General features: G+C 45.3%; 1 long non-coding RNA gene across 1 annotated transcript; it reads right to left on the bottom strand.

The window, feature by feature from the left end:
* Window positions 1-221: 221 nt before the first annotated feature.
* LOC112911867 (uncharacterized) lies at window positions 222-6,862 on the bottom strand. Its single transcript, XR_003233443.2, has 3 exons — window positions 6,809-6,862; window positions 6,684-6,730; window positions 222-1,499 (listed from the first exon to the last, which is right to left on the bottom strand). It is a non-coding gene; the product is annotated as an uncharacterized lncRNA (long non-coding RNA).
* Window positions 6,863-14,756: the final 7,894 nt, after the last annotated feature.

Below are 14,756 nucleotides of genomic sequence, written 5' to 3'. Positions count from 1 at the left end.
ATACAACCAAAGTTTTAAGGTTTTATCAGTGAATACGTAAAAGTCCTGAACTTCTTTGTGTTTTTTTTTATAGATTTATTTTTTTATTGGTGTTCAATTTGCCAACATACAGAATAACACCAAGTGCTCATCCCGTCAAGTGCCCCCCTCAGTGCCGTCACCCAGTCACCCCCACCCCCCGCCCACCTCCCCTTCCACCACCCCTAGTTCGTTTCCCAGAGTTAGGAGTCTCTCATGTTCTGTCTCCCTTTCTGATATTTCCCACTCATTTTCTCTCCTTCCCCCTTTATTACCCTTCACTATTATTTATATTCCTAAATGAATGAGATCATATGATGTTTGTCCTTCTCCGATTGAGTTACTTCACTCAGCATCATACCCTCCAGTTCCATCCACATCGAAGCAAATGGTGGATATTTGTCAGTTTTTGGCTTCTTGACACTGTTTTCCAAGCCAATAATTTCTTGCCCTGGTAGGAAGGCTCCACCTTTTTTTTATTAGCCATGTAGGAACATCACCAGCATGGTATCCACACTTTTCTTTTCATCCAGTCTCAGTGAGGTAGTTTCCCATCTGGCCAAAGCAGGGGCTTAGTTGAAAATGAGCTGGCCAAGATTCAATCAACATAAGATTAAAGTGTGTGCTTGAGCAAAGGAAAACACCTGAAGAGTCATGGGAGAAATCCTTTCCATATGTTGATGGGATGTATTTAATCCTTGCCATTGATAGTGACGATTATACATCAGGAAGGCAGCAAGTCCCAAGGAGATGACACTAGATTAGAAACCAAGATGCTTGGGCTCCAGCATTGGCTCTCTCACTAACCACCTGGTGGGGGAGGCATGCTTCATCTGTTATATGACAGAGTTAGAATAGGTCATCTCCAGGGTCCTTTCAGTTCTAATTTAACATTGTTCCAGGCATCTCTGGGGATTTCTAAAGTCCCTTGAACACCACCTTATGCTGGTGTGGAGTTTGCTAACTCTTCTAACAAACACTCGTCTAGGTGAACTCTCAGTTGAATTAGCCAGAACCATTATTGGTGAAGAGCTCAGGCTGAGTGTTCAAAACAATTGTCAAGAAAATAAGACACAACCAGTCTCCATATGCTGCGGAAGTCTGTAAAGTTCCCGGTCTTGCCTTCCAGTGTCCAAAAAACCATGGGCACCGTGCCTCCAAGGAGGGTCCAGTAAGATCCTTTACTGGACAATTCCTCAATTCTATCCACAGGCAATGAAAAGTCACAAGACTATTCTCAAAAACAAAAACAAAACAAAACAGAACAAAAACAACACTTTTGTTTTCAAAGGACTCTGGCCAACCAAATACCAGACAATTTGTTTATAAGCAGAGAAAGTACAACTGGGCTAGCCAGAGCCTTAGGACAGATTTCACTCAGAAAGAGCCATGATTAAAGATCATCTGGAAGAGCCAAGAACATTTTGACCAGCGAAGAAAGAGAGGGTATGCCCCATCAGCTACCAATACGTGGTATAAAGCTGCAATAATCAAGACAGCGTGATATTAGAGTAAGAAATCAAAGACAATCAGTTGACTAGAACAAAGTATAAAATCAGAAAAAAATAAATAAATAAAAAATAAAATATAAAATAAAATAAAATCAGACCCAAATACATATTTATATGATAATTTCATATATGATAAATTGGAAATTGATTATTTAATAAAGGCCTCTGTTCCTAATATCTTACTCCAAAAACATATTTCAAATGGATTACAGAGTTACATACTGAAAATTACCAATTAAAAAATTACAAAATAATATAGCTAATACTTATCTGATCATTAATAGACATAGTGCTACTAAGCATATGCACAAATATATATGCATACATATATACAAATCTACATATAGATACACATATGTACAGATACATATATATACATATAATAAAAGTATATGGGCAGGACTATATGAAAATTTGAAATTATTTATATAAAAAGAGCATTAATGAAATTAAAATATAAACAATAAAACAGAAGAAGGGAACTTAAAACAATATGACAGGTAAATGGCTAAAATACTAAACGAAGCTCTTTTTTTAAACTTTTTAGAATACTTTTTTAAAAAAATTTTTTTATTGGAGTTCAATTTGCCAACATATAACATAACACCCAGTGCTCATCCCGCCAAGTGCTCTCCTCAGTGCCCATCACCCAATCACCCCAACCCCCCGCCCACCTCCCCTTCCACTACCCCTTGTTCATTCCCCAGAGTTAGGCTAAACAAAGCTCTTCATCAGTTTGCATCACTAGCTGTGTGAGTTTGGATAGGTCATTTAATCTTCATAAGCATATTATTTTAATCAGGATAACAATTGAATATACCTCATAGGATTGAAAGGATTAAAAGAAATAATATATGGCAGCATTAGCACAGTGAAAGATACTTAGTAAAAGCTTACTAAATGTATACTGTCATTGCACAATCATTATTATTAAGATATTATCATAATAAATAATATTGAATATTCATATTGATAATAAATATTGTTATTAAATTCAGTAGAATTATGCATAAAGACTTAAAATGCTGGTTCAAACCAGAAGAATACAAATGGAAATAAGTTAAATGAAAACTTCTCATCAGCTATTGAAGCAGATAAGTTAAAACAATAATATGCTTAAATGACAATATTTGGGGACGCCTGGGTGGCTCAGCGGTTGAGCATCTGCCTTTGGCTCAGGGTGTGATCCTGGAGACCCGGAATCGAGTCCCACATCGGGCTCCCTGCATGGAGCCTGCTTCTCCCTCTGCCTGTGTCTCTGCCTCTCTCTTTCTGTGTCTCTCAAGAATAAATAAATAAAACCTTTAAGAAATAAAAAATAAAAATAAATAAAAAATAAATGACAATATATGGAGTATGGGGAGAATTCTCATACCCTGTTGGTGAAAGTGTAAGCTAGTATAATCTACCTAGAGGACAATTTATCAAAATGTATCAAAACTTATCAAATAACATTTATATAATTTGATCTAATAATTTTACTTCTAGAATTTTATCTAAGGAAACAATCATTTATGTGAAAAAAGGAAAATGTGTACAGAGATTATTCATCATAATAGCAAATATCAGAAACAACAGAAGATCTAATAAAAGAATGTTGGGGCACTGGGTGGCTCCGTTGTTGAGTACCCAAATCTTGATTTCAGCCGAACTCATGAACTCAGGGTGACTGAGCCCTGCCTCAAGCCCCGTGTAGGGCTCCGCACTTAGCAGGGAGTCTACTTGAGATTCTCTCCCTCCCTCCCTCTCTCTCTCTCTCTCTTTTACTCTCTCCCCCTCTCTAAAATAAATTCAAAAATCTTTTTTTTAAAAAAAAGCCACAATATTTATTCCATTCATGCAATGGAGTTCTATATAGCAATTGAAAATCAAATTGCAGAAAATATTTACAAGCATGGAAAGAGGTTCAAAATACTTTTTCAAAGAGAAAAAAATGTAGAACTCTGTTCTATATTTCATCTCAATTTTGTAAATACACTTTTTAAATACATAGACCAAATAAATAAATGTTCATATGTATATGTATATATATATATATATATATATGTATATGTATATGTATATATATGGTCATATGTATATCTGAGACAGAAATATGCTGTTTATATTTAGGTGGTGAAAGTGCTATACATGTTTTTTTTATATATTTTCTTTGTGTTTTTCTCTATTTTCCAAAATTTCTATTTATGTGTATCACTTATTTTCTTATTAGAAAAAAAATGCAACATATATTTTAATAGCCCCTGAGATCATTTTCATTCTTATCTCATTATTTTCTAAGTTAATATTATTATCTCAAATTGGAAATCAAGAAGGCCCATCAATCACTCAGTTGAAGGGGTGCCTGTGTGGCTCAGTTTACATCAGACTCTTGACTTTGGCTCAGGTCATGATCTCAAAGTCATGAGATGGAGCCCCAGGGCAGACTCCACACCTAGCAAGCAGAGAGATTAAGATTCTTTCTCTCCCTCTACCTTGCCCCTACCTCCTTTCTCTCAATCTTTTTCTTTCTTTTTAAAAAAAAAAATTCACTCAGTTCAGGGTCTTATTTCCACTCAGCCTAGCCTATGGTGTGAGTCTCTGTCAAGAGAGCCTTTGGGGTAAGTTATTTCTGGATCAACACAACCATGCTGGCCACCTCTGCCGAGGTTGACCCAATTACTCAGCTTAGTCAACAGAGGAAATGGTGTACAAATCAATAAAATAAAAATAGGAGAAGACTTTGTAGGAGAAACATACAATGAATATCCTTTGGACAAGATCAAATGCTTATTCTCCATTTTTGAGCCAACTACCTCCATTCTGCCCAATGGCACTATTTTTTATAACACTCTTTTTTAAAAGATTTTACTTATTTATTCATGAGAGACATATGGAGAGAGGCAGAGACATAGGCAAAGGGAGAAGCAGGATCCCTGTAGGGAGCCTGACGTGGGGCTGGGTCCCAAGACCATGACCTGAGCTAAAGGCAGAGGCTCAACCACTGAGCCACTCAGGCATCCCCTATTTTTACATTTTTAATTTTATTTAAATTTAATTAATTAAGATATAGTGTATCATTAGTTTCAGAGGTAGAGTTCAGTGACTCATCAATTGCTTACAACATGCAATGCTCATCCCATCATGTGCCCTCCTTAATGCCCATTACTCAGTTATCCCATCCCCACACCAGCCTCCCCTCCCACAACCCTCAGTTTGTTTCCTATAGTTCAGAGTCTCTTATGGTTTATCTCCCTCTCTGATTTTGTCTTACTTAACTTTTTCCTCTCTTCACCTATGATTCTGTTTTGTTTCTTAAATTCCACATATGAGTGAAATCATATAATTGCCTTTCTCTGATTGACTTATTTCATTCAGCATAATACCCTTAGTTCCTCCCATGTCATTGCAAATGGTAAGATTTCATTTTTTTGATGACTAATATTTCATTGTGTATATACATATATATGCACCATATTTTCTGTATCCATTCATCTGTCATTTGCCCAATGACACTATTTAAGGAACCCTATCTGACCTTACCTGGACTACCTGACAATCTCACCAGAACAAAACTCACCTCTTCCTAGGTGTCATCCTCTTCAGAGCCAGAAATCTACTAACTGAAAATGATAACTAAATAGATGACCATAGGCAACACATCCAGGTGTTATCATCCCTAGTTTTCAACTAGAGTCTTGTTAAAAAAATGAGCATGTTAAGTAAAATTAGTTCGGTTTATTGGGAGGCTACCCAACTACAGCTGTTTTTTTTTTAAGTTTACTTGCATTAATATTTTTATGTAATAAAAATAAATCTAAAATGAAAAGCATGATAGAGGAAAATAACAAAAATTAAAAACCATATAATAATGACAATTTTTTTTTAAAAGAAAGACTTTCAATGGTGAAACTATAGAAACCATGTGGGAGATACTAGAATTGTTCAAGACATGAACTGTTTCCTCTCCTGGCTCCTATATCTAAAATCAAAGAACAGAAGCCTAGTAGCCTAATTATTATAGTGACTAAATTAACAGGATGTCTCTGGGCTCAAAATACACCTACGATTATATTCCAGCACCGCCAAATCTTAACTCTGTGACCTTAATATCTGTTTTGTTGTGTCTCCATTTCCCCTGCAGTTATTATCTGCAAAACAACGATAATAATTTCTACTCCATTGAGTTAAGATTAAATGAGACTATATGTAAAGCACCCGCAAGTCCCAGGAAATGCTAGCTATTTTTAGTAGGCTTCCAGGCAGTATGTGTACATTTTCGTGATTTACTGCATCTATATGGTTAATTTCCTCACGTTATCATCCGGTGACAATTGTCACATTTCCTTGTCTCAGCCTCGAGAGTTGGGCACAGGTCGGGATCCTGAGCTAACAACACAATCCCTAAGGAGCAGGAAGTAAACAATGTAAAACACAAATAGAATCAAACACCATGTAAACAAATGCACATCGCCCACAGCGTCTTTGGTGATCCTTGTAAAGACAACAGGAACAATAATTATGACAGCGAAGCAACAATTATGGCAATTAAGTTTAATGGGGATCATTAAGTCAGCTTAAATAAACGAGCATTCTTTAAATACCTTGCTTACTTCTTCCACTCAACGTTCAGAAGAGCAAAGCAAACATGCAACCCAAAGTTTTCCTACAGAAGGTTTAGGGAGAAGACACCGAAGCTCCAGATGTACCCCCTGTGCCTACACACCCTTCTGAGGGGGTATAGCGCCAAGGACGGGGAGATGGGTTAAGAACTGGATGCAGGTTGTTCACGTGGGCCTTCCAGGCAGTGGCCGGGCATCTGTTAATAGTTTCCTTGTGTTTTCACACCTGGAGAGCTAAATAAGAACTGCAATGCCAGGGTGCCTGACAACGACCATGGGGTTTTGAGTAGGGTAAAGACCTTTCTGCTTAATCTCCCCTTCTCCTTCTCAGCAGATTCTCTCCCGAAGCTCTGTCTGCCCTGAATGGAGGCACCTGAATGGAGAACATAAAGAAGCTTTCGTGCTTACACCTAGAAAGAAAGAGAGCTACGACTAACTCAGCTCAAATGATGACCAAGCTATTGTTGAGGAGGCTTAGGGGAAAAGATGGAAATTAATACACACAAAAGGAAGGAAAATAGTATCTATGCTCTCAAACAATTCCCCACCTCACCTCCAGAGTCTTGCTGGTGCTTGAAAAGACTCCAACAGGATGCCTAGCTACAAAAGAGATAGAAGGTATTAGAAAAAGGAAGGACTCAAATTGCCGGGGGTCCAAATGATGACTCTTTCACTTACCCATGGGTCTGATCTTTGTCAAGTTACTCAATTTCTCTTTGCTCCCATTTCCCGATCTCTAAAATGGGAATAATCATTTATTTATGATTATAAATCACAAATAATTTTTTATTTATTATAAAAATTTATTATAAAAAATAACATTTTTATTCTTATAAATAAAAAATTATTATAAAAATAATATATTTTATTCTTATGATCCTTCATTTGCAAAATTTGAAAAATTAAATTGCAATTTATAAGATCATTTGCAAAATTAAATTGAATTAATCAATGTAAGAAGATCATTTGCGAAATTAAATTGGATTAATCAGTGTAAGAACAATCCCTGACCTACATACACAAAGCACTCAGCAAGTGTTACAATCGAACTGCACGTGCACTGTTAACTTCACTGTCACCTGTAAATTTATTCCATCCTCTTTTTTAAGGAGTTTACTTCATCCTCTTACCACCAAATTAAATACTATCATGGGAGCTACTCAGAGCATATGCAATACTTTCCATTTTTGTTATTATTTCCTTGGGGGACGGGAGTTCTTTTAAATCCAGCTTATCAGATACATTATATATTTGATTTAGAAAGTTCTTTTTAGATGCCAGAATCTGGATTCCACTATGTTTGCTTCTGATTATTTGAATTCACATTATGCCCTCTCCTAGCCATGTCTTCAGCCAAGTCAACCTTTTTCTAACTCTGCCTCCTATTCCTGACCCTGACCTTTCACCCAGGGCATACATTCAACTCTTGGAACCAATTTCCCACTCCTCGTTGAGAGACAGTGGCCCGTGGATATTTTCGTGTTTCTGCATGGTCAGAGGTCTTTGAGCAAAAGTTACTGGCACGCTGGGTTCAGGGATGATTGTATGGCAAACAAGTTTAGAAGTTAAAGAAACTTCTGGAAGGAATTAGAAACAGTCTGTTTACATTCCAAGGATTATAAACCTAGAGACATAGAAGTCTCTCAATCTGTCTCTGTCGTTTGCCCCATCACCCGCCTCTACCCAGAGAGGAGGAAAGGCAGATGTGCTACCAAGTCCTAGAGAAGCCCTGAATTTCATAATTTTACGTCCCAAATGCACAGATACATCTGGAAGCTCTCACCACATCACCCTGTGATAAATCAAAGCACGAGGAACCAATGCAAGTTGCTCTATGGGTGAAAGGCCTTTTCCCTGATTCAGAGATCTTACATATTAATATATATATATATATATATATATATATATATATATATACCATAAATATCATATATATCATAAGTATCCTAAAGGACTGATATCCTAGTGTCTTCACACACACACGTGTGTGTACCTACCGATCTATCCTAAACTGTGGCAGGATAACTGGTTAGCTTGTAGGGGGCATAACATGTCAGACACTTCACCGTTTCAGACTTAAAACTTCCTGTTCAGCAACCCTCGTCTCATCCCCAAAATTCGTCTTCAATGTGAATCCATCAATGGATAAAATCATAAATTCCTAAAAGACTAGTTCTAGTATTTAAAATTTCCCCCCGGAATTTGGCACTACCCTCCACCTTTTTCTAACAAAGAACAAATCCCTTATGGATTTTTTTAAAAGTACTCAGAGAGCTAAGTGATTTAAAAGAAAGGAAAAAAAAGTCAATTCCAAATATTAGAAGACTCACTAAATTACGGTGGTGTTACTTTGGGTTTAGATCCTTGCTTGGCTCTAAGCTGGGAGCTACTGAGCGCAGGAGCTTGGGAAGTCATTCAGATTTCTGGGGCTCCTTCCATGGCCACCCTCCCCTCTCTCCATTGCTTCCAGCTCTCCTTTTCTACAAAATGGAGTGAAGCTCATACTCATATTCCTCCAATACTTATAAGATTCTAAAATGTCTTTGTAGGAAAGCATGTTTTTTTATTGTTTATTTTGTTTACATTTTTTGCCTGAAAGCCAAAGCTATGGTGGCTGTTAGATCCGGGCAATCGAACAGAGTGAGAAGGGATGGCAGGGGGAGGAGGGAAAGACCGGGGAACAGAGAAATATTTTTCTACACTCTAAGCTTCGGGTCCTCTTTTTGCTACTTGTTCTCCCAGGTGCGGGCTGAACGATAAGTTGGTGAATAAACTGGTAAGAAAACTAGCTGGTGGTTGGGGCACCTGGGTGGCTCAGTGGTTGAGCGTCTGCCTTTGACTCAAGTCATGATTCCGGGGTCCTGGGATCAAATCCTGCATGAGGCTCCATGCATGGAGCCTGCTTCTCCCTCTGCCTGGGTCTCTGCCTCTCTCTGTGTGTGTCTTTCATGAATAAATAAATAAAATCTGGAAGAAAGAAGAAGAAAGAAAACAAGCTGGTGCGTGTCCGACTGTCTTTTGTCCAGCCCAATCCTAAGATAGAGAGAGGTCCAGAGATGAAAGGTGGAGTGGGACCCTCTCCTAGAGGAAGAGTAGAGAGGCAAACGCTTGGGAAGAAGAAACAAGATTGAGAAAGAAGACGGTGGCTTGGGGCTCCACTGGGAGAAAGGACTTGGGTGACTCGGCTGCAGAGGCCCAGGGGGCTGCGACGAACTTCAAGGGGCACAGCTGCAAGGACGGTTCATGAGACGGTGTCGTGGGCACGGGGCTCCCAGTGTAAACTCGGCCAGAAAGTGTTCAAGACACGGGCCTTCAGATGAGCGCCCAGCTGCAGCCCAGTGTGGGCCAGAGACCGGCGACCTCTCCCACTGTCGCTACCAAGTGGCAGAGGGGGAGGGTCGGCTGGATGTGGCCGGCGCCGGTGGAGTAGACCCCGGGAGTGAAAGGTGCAGCAGAAGGAAGGCTTTGTGACTGCGGTGGCCCTGGCCGGCGACACACGGCCGCCACACCTGTGGGGAGCACAGTGCGGCGCGCGGAACTGGCAGGTGACCGCGTGGCAACGCTGCCTGTCGGCCACACTGAGGCTCGAAGAGGCAGCGAGAGACTTCTGGCTCCACCTGAGGACGCGGTACACACGTGTCGGGAAGGGCGTCCTTGGGGTGGGCCGCGGCTGCAGGCAGGTTCCTGTTTCAGGACACCCCTCCAGGCGTGGAGCTGTCAGCACACGTCCCTGGTCCGTTTCGTGGACAGGCCTGCGGTGGCTTTGGCGTCACCACCCGAAATCTCCTTTCCCCCAACCTGCGTGCAAAAGAGGGTCGTGCTTTGGCCTTCGGGCCCCGTCTGCCGCCCTGGAGAGCGTCTGCGGCCCTGGGGTCGGTGGCGCCCAGCGGCCTGCAGATGCCGGGCTGGCCCTGTGCTAAGGGCACCCCCCCACCCCGCACCTGGCCAGCAGGCCGCAGGCGGTCCCCGGCCTCCTGGTGGCCCGGGCAGCGCGAGGAAGCCAAAGGTGCCCAGCTGTCCCATCCTCAGGAGCGCCTGGGCCCCCGGGAGCAGCAGCCTCCTGGCCTGGGCACCCGCTGCCCCTGACCTTGTCCCCCTCCCCTTTGGCCGCGGGGTGCCCTGCGTCACCCCCCCACGGAGCTGGAGCACGTGCAGCCCGGACACTGGTTTCATTGCTGTGGCACCAGGACCTTTTGCCTGGGGCTCCCGGGGCGTCACCCAGGACAGCCGGGGGCCCTGAGCTGCGGGGCCCCCTCGAGCGGCGCGGGGACTGCATGTGGTGGTGACAGCCACGGGGTGTGAGGGCAGGGGACTGGCCCGGGGCACAGACGGGCTCGCCTCTGCTGTCCTACCCTAGGGGGCTGTCGTCGGGCGCCCCCCCCCGATGTGCCAGGCCCTGTGCCAGGAGGGGGGCCCTGGCCCTGCACTGGGTGCCCCGGCCCTGCCATTCTGAGTGCAAACCTTCTCTACTTCCATGGGGAACTTCTAGAAAAGGAGAATGCCAGCCCACCCCCCTCCCAGGCCCTGGCCCACTGGGGTCCAGGAGACCACAGGCACGCGTGGCCCCGGCTGTGAGCACCGTGCTCGCCCCCCCAGTCCTCCCAAGCAGGGGGCCAGCTGTGGCACAGGCGAGGCCTGCGAGAGGCTGGCCAGGGCTGCGGGGCGGCCCGGGGGTAGGGGGGGCCTGGGCGGGGCGGTACCCACAGGAGCCCACTGTCCCCTCCGGGATGTGCCATGAGCAGCCAGGCAACGTGCAGAGAGCGGGTCCTCCCCTTCCACATCCAGGCTGCTGTACCTCCACTCTCCTTCTAGAAGGCTCCATCTAAGCCCCTCGGGCCCCAGACTCCTGGAAGCATGGCTCTCCCCGGGGTTCCCTGGCAACTTTGCTCTTGGGAACCTATTCCCTCTCCCGAGGAACATGCCTGGAGACCCAGACAGCTGGTCGGGCTGCCCCTGAGCAGGTGACCGGCCCTTCTCCTCCTGGGCCTGCACCTTAGACCCCACATGAAGAACAGGCAGCCGGTAGATCTCTGGGGCCAAGTCTAAGCTGGAAGCAGAAACCACCCTCATCACTCCATGCTGGAGCAGCCCCTCTGGAAGGCCGTGTGGGGCTCCCCAAGACGTCACAAATGGAGCCGCCCTACCACCCAGCCATTGCACGGGTACATTGTACCCCAAAGATACAGATGCAGCAAGGCGACGGGGCCCCCGCCCCCCAGTGTCCACCACAGCCGTGTCCACTGCAGCCAGGCTGCGGAAGGAGCCACACTCCTCGGACAGAGGAATGATACAGATGATATATATGTGGGGCAACTGGGTGACGGTCCCTAAGGAGGGCACTTGGTGGGACCGGGTGTTGGACTACATGTTGGCAAATTCAATTGAAATAAAACATTCTTAAAAATAAACCGCTGCATTCAAGGAGCTTGGTTGAAAGGAATGTTCCTAAATAGGCTCTCTAAACATAAAAAGAGGAAAAAGAATAAGTCACATATTTAAAAGAAAGTGACCATTTCCTAATAATAATAGTGATGATTCTAGTCTAAATAACAACCCGCTGAAGGTCAGTCTTCTGTCCCTTTGAAGCCGTGTGGTCTGTGAAGACTTTACCTTTGCCTAGGACTCGTTTCATCTCCCACTCCTTGCAACTCTTCCGAGTGATTAGTTGCTCATTCTAAACGTGTCTTCCAAAATAAATAAATAAATTAATTAATTAATTAATTAATTAAATAAAATTAAATAAATAAAATAAATAAAATAAATAAAATAAAATAATAAAAAAATAAACATATCTTCCACGACATCAGTCGTTGGCTTACGTAGCAGCCACATTCAGCAGCAAAGACGACTGATGCCAGTCGGACCTCTGTGCCTCCCACAATCCTCTGCAGCCTTGCACCCCAGCATCCTCCAGGTGAGCTGCTCACCACCTGTCTCCCTGGGACTTTGCTGCTGCAGGGGCCTGGCTGCTCGCCCACCGCATCGTCACCACCAGTCACAGGATCAAGGCCGCGCTCCTCGGGGCTCTGCTCACCTCAACCAACGGCTCCCCACTCGCATGAGGTGAGTACGTCGTCCTTACATGACACGTGCAGCCCCAAGCTACCGTCCAGGGTTACCCCATAGTCGTCTCCATCAGTCAAACTTGATGGCTCAGTCTTCCCCCAAACAAGTTCTAAGTCTTGGCTCATTCAGTACCCTCCGTTACCGCTCGCCCCTCCTCTCTTCTTGTCACTTTTCTGCGGGGCTGAGCCCTGGGGTGCCGTCCGGGTCACCTAGGGTGTTTTGAAGCCGGGGCAAGCCCATCATTACACCTGTTGAACCAAAGCAGCACCACTAGAGGTGAGGACCCCGTGATTTCATAAAAGCCTCCCCCAAGGGACGCTTGGGCTTGGCCAGGGTGCAAGCTACTGGAAAAGGCCCTGGAGACTGCTTCCAGGTGCTCCCTCTCCACGGAGCATCTCCCGAGCCTCTTCCTCTCCACTGAAGCCTGTGTGCTCTGGGCCTCCTTGCGCACACAGGGCAGCTCGCCATTTCCGTTACGACCCTTCCCGAGGTCAAGTCTGAGTTTTTTCGCCTTCCCCCAGCTGGACTGTAACCTGCTTGCAGCGGGGGGTGCACTCCCATCTCACAGCCCCTGTGAGTGCCTGCACAGGGCTCACCTGGGACAGGTGCTCAAAATTGTGCTCAGTCATGTGTGTGGACGATGCACCCACACACACAGGGCAAGTGCCCAGGTGTGATCTGCAGGGCTTACTCCTTACTACTGCCTCCCATCACATGTCAAAAACATTATTTCCAAACTTCACTTCCGAAAATGTGATTACTGGCTGGTTCTTCTAAACAAGAATACTATGCAATGCATGGCAATATTGATCTTAAAAACTAGAAAGTTTAGGGCGAAAGCTGAAACTCAGACGTAAACCCAAAACAGAGTTTTGTATTTCAGGGGTAGCGATGTGAGTAGAAGAGATGAGACTTGCCATAAGCAGAAACGAGACAGTGAAGGCCTTGGTGTCACTTTCAGGATTTTTGCCTTTATTCTGAGCGCCATCCCGAGCCACCAACGGTGCTCGTGCAGGGGGATATCCTGGAGGTAGGGAGACAGCTAAGAAGTGGTGACAGGTAAGTTCTAGAGGCACAGAGACAGAGGGAGGCCGACTGACTCTCAGCAAGCACCTGATACGGGTACTGCAGAGAAAGAAGAATAAGGCAAGGCTTCCGACCCGAGCAGCTGTCTAGGCGATGACGCCTCACACTGAGGCCAAGGAGCCAAAGGGGAAGCGACTCCAGTGGAGAGGCCAGTTTTGCGTGCCCGTGGCACACCCAGTGGCAGGGGACCCGCAGACATCAGATGCCTGAGCCCAGAGCTAAGGACCGTGTTCAGGGCTGGGTCCATATGTGGAGCCACAGGCATGTGGGAACTCCCTGAAACCACAGGACACGATGGGGCCACCCAGGGGAGCGCGAGATAAGGAAAAAGGAAGCAGACGATGGAGCTGCAGAGAGTGTGACATTTTAGGGATGAGACACCGAGGAGGAGCCAACAGAAAGATAGACAACTGGACAGAGGGGATGGGAAGACAGTCACCGTGCTAGTAAAGACCTTTGGGAGCTCCTGCTGGAAGTCTCTGAGGTGAGAGGACGGGGGAGACCGCTTCCTGGAAGGGGGTGGGTTAGGCCTGCTTAGGGTGGCGCCAAGGGGAAGTGTGATGCAAGGTCCAGCTGTCTGCGCTGGAGGTCTCCATCTCGGAGCAGAGGGTGCAGCTCAGTGTGGATCCTGGGAAACGACTGTTTGCGGTGGGAAAGCCGCATGGACAGCAGGGGAGCTGCTGGGAGGACCGTGGGGGGGGGGGGTGTAAGGTGCAGATGACGGAGGCAGATGACTCCTGTAATCAGGGGGGGATGAGCCTGGGAAAGAGTGACGCCTCCTTCCATCACCTGATATGCTGAGGGACCCGGGGACACAAGTTTGGCCAAGCTCAGGCCTCCCTGGCTCCTGCACGCCCGGCGGCTGCTCCCGTCCAGCCCCCAGGACGTGAGAGTCGGGGGGAGGCTCGGTCCTCCCGTCTTCTTGCTTCTCCAGAAAGAGTCAGACACGTTGCCTTGCTCACCCCCACCCCCGGCTTCGAGTATTTGTGTTGCATCAAGTGTCCTCCCTCCGAGGACCAGCCAGGGTAGCATAAAATAACCGCACATGGCTCCAAACACTAGAGAGTCGGCGTCCGTAACTTCAAGTAAGCAGATTGTGATTAACTGTGATCATACTCGCAGGTGTACAGGGGGTGGAGGCTTGACCACGAAAACTGGGTAGCGTCTCGGAACTGGGTCAGTGCTGAGGCCAACCACACTCCCGGTGTGAACGATGGAAGATGCAGCGATTGTCTCGGCAACGCAGCTCAGGGTCATAGTGTGAGTAGGAGCAGCTCCGAGCAAACTGAAGCGACATTTGGTTTACTTGGACGTAGACTTTAAAAATAAACAAACCTACGCATTGTCCTTTGCACATAAATAACCCCCAGCATTTACTCTGCCCTACATGAGCGTCACACACCGTGATAAGCACTGCACACTCATTAACCCCTTAACAACACCATGAGGCCGGTTTGTTTTACTCACTTATTTT

Source organism: Vulpes vulpes, chromosome 12 (assembly GCF_048418805.1).
Source record: "Vulpes vulpes isolate BD-2025 chromosome 12, VulVul3, whole genome shotgun sequence".
Taxonomy (NCBI): Eukaryota; Metazoa; Chordata; class Mammalia; order Carnivora; family Canidae; genus Vulpes; species Vulpes vulpes.
Note: the sequence above shows the minus strand (reverse complement) of the source record. Positions and strands in the feature narration are given on the sequence as shown.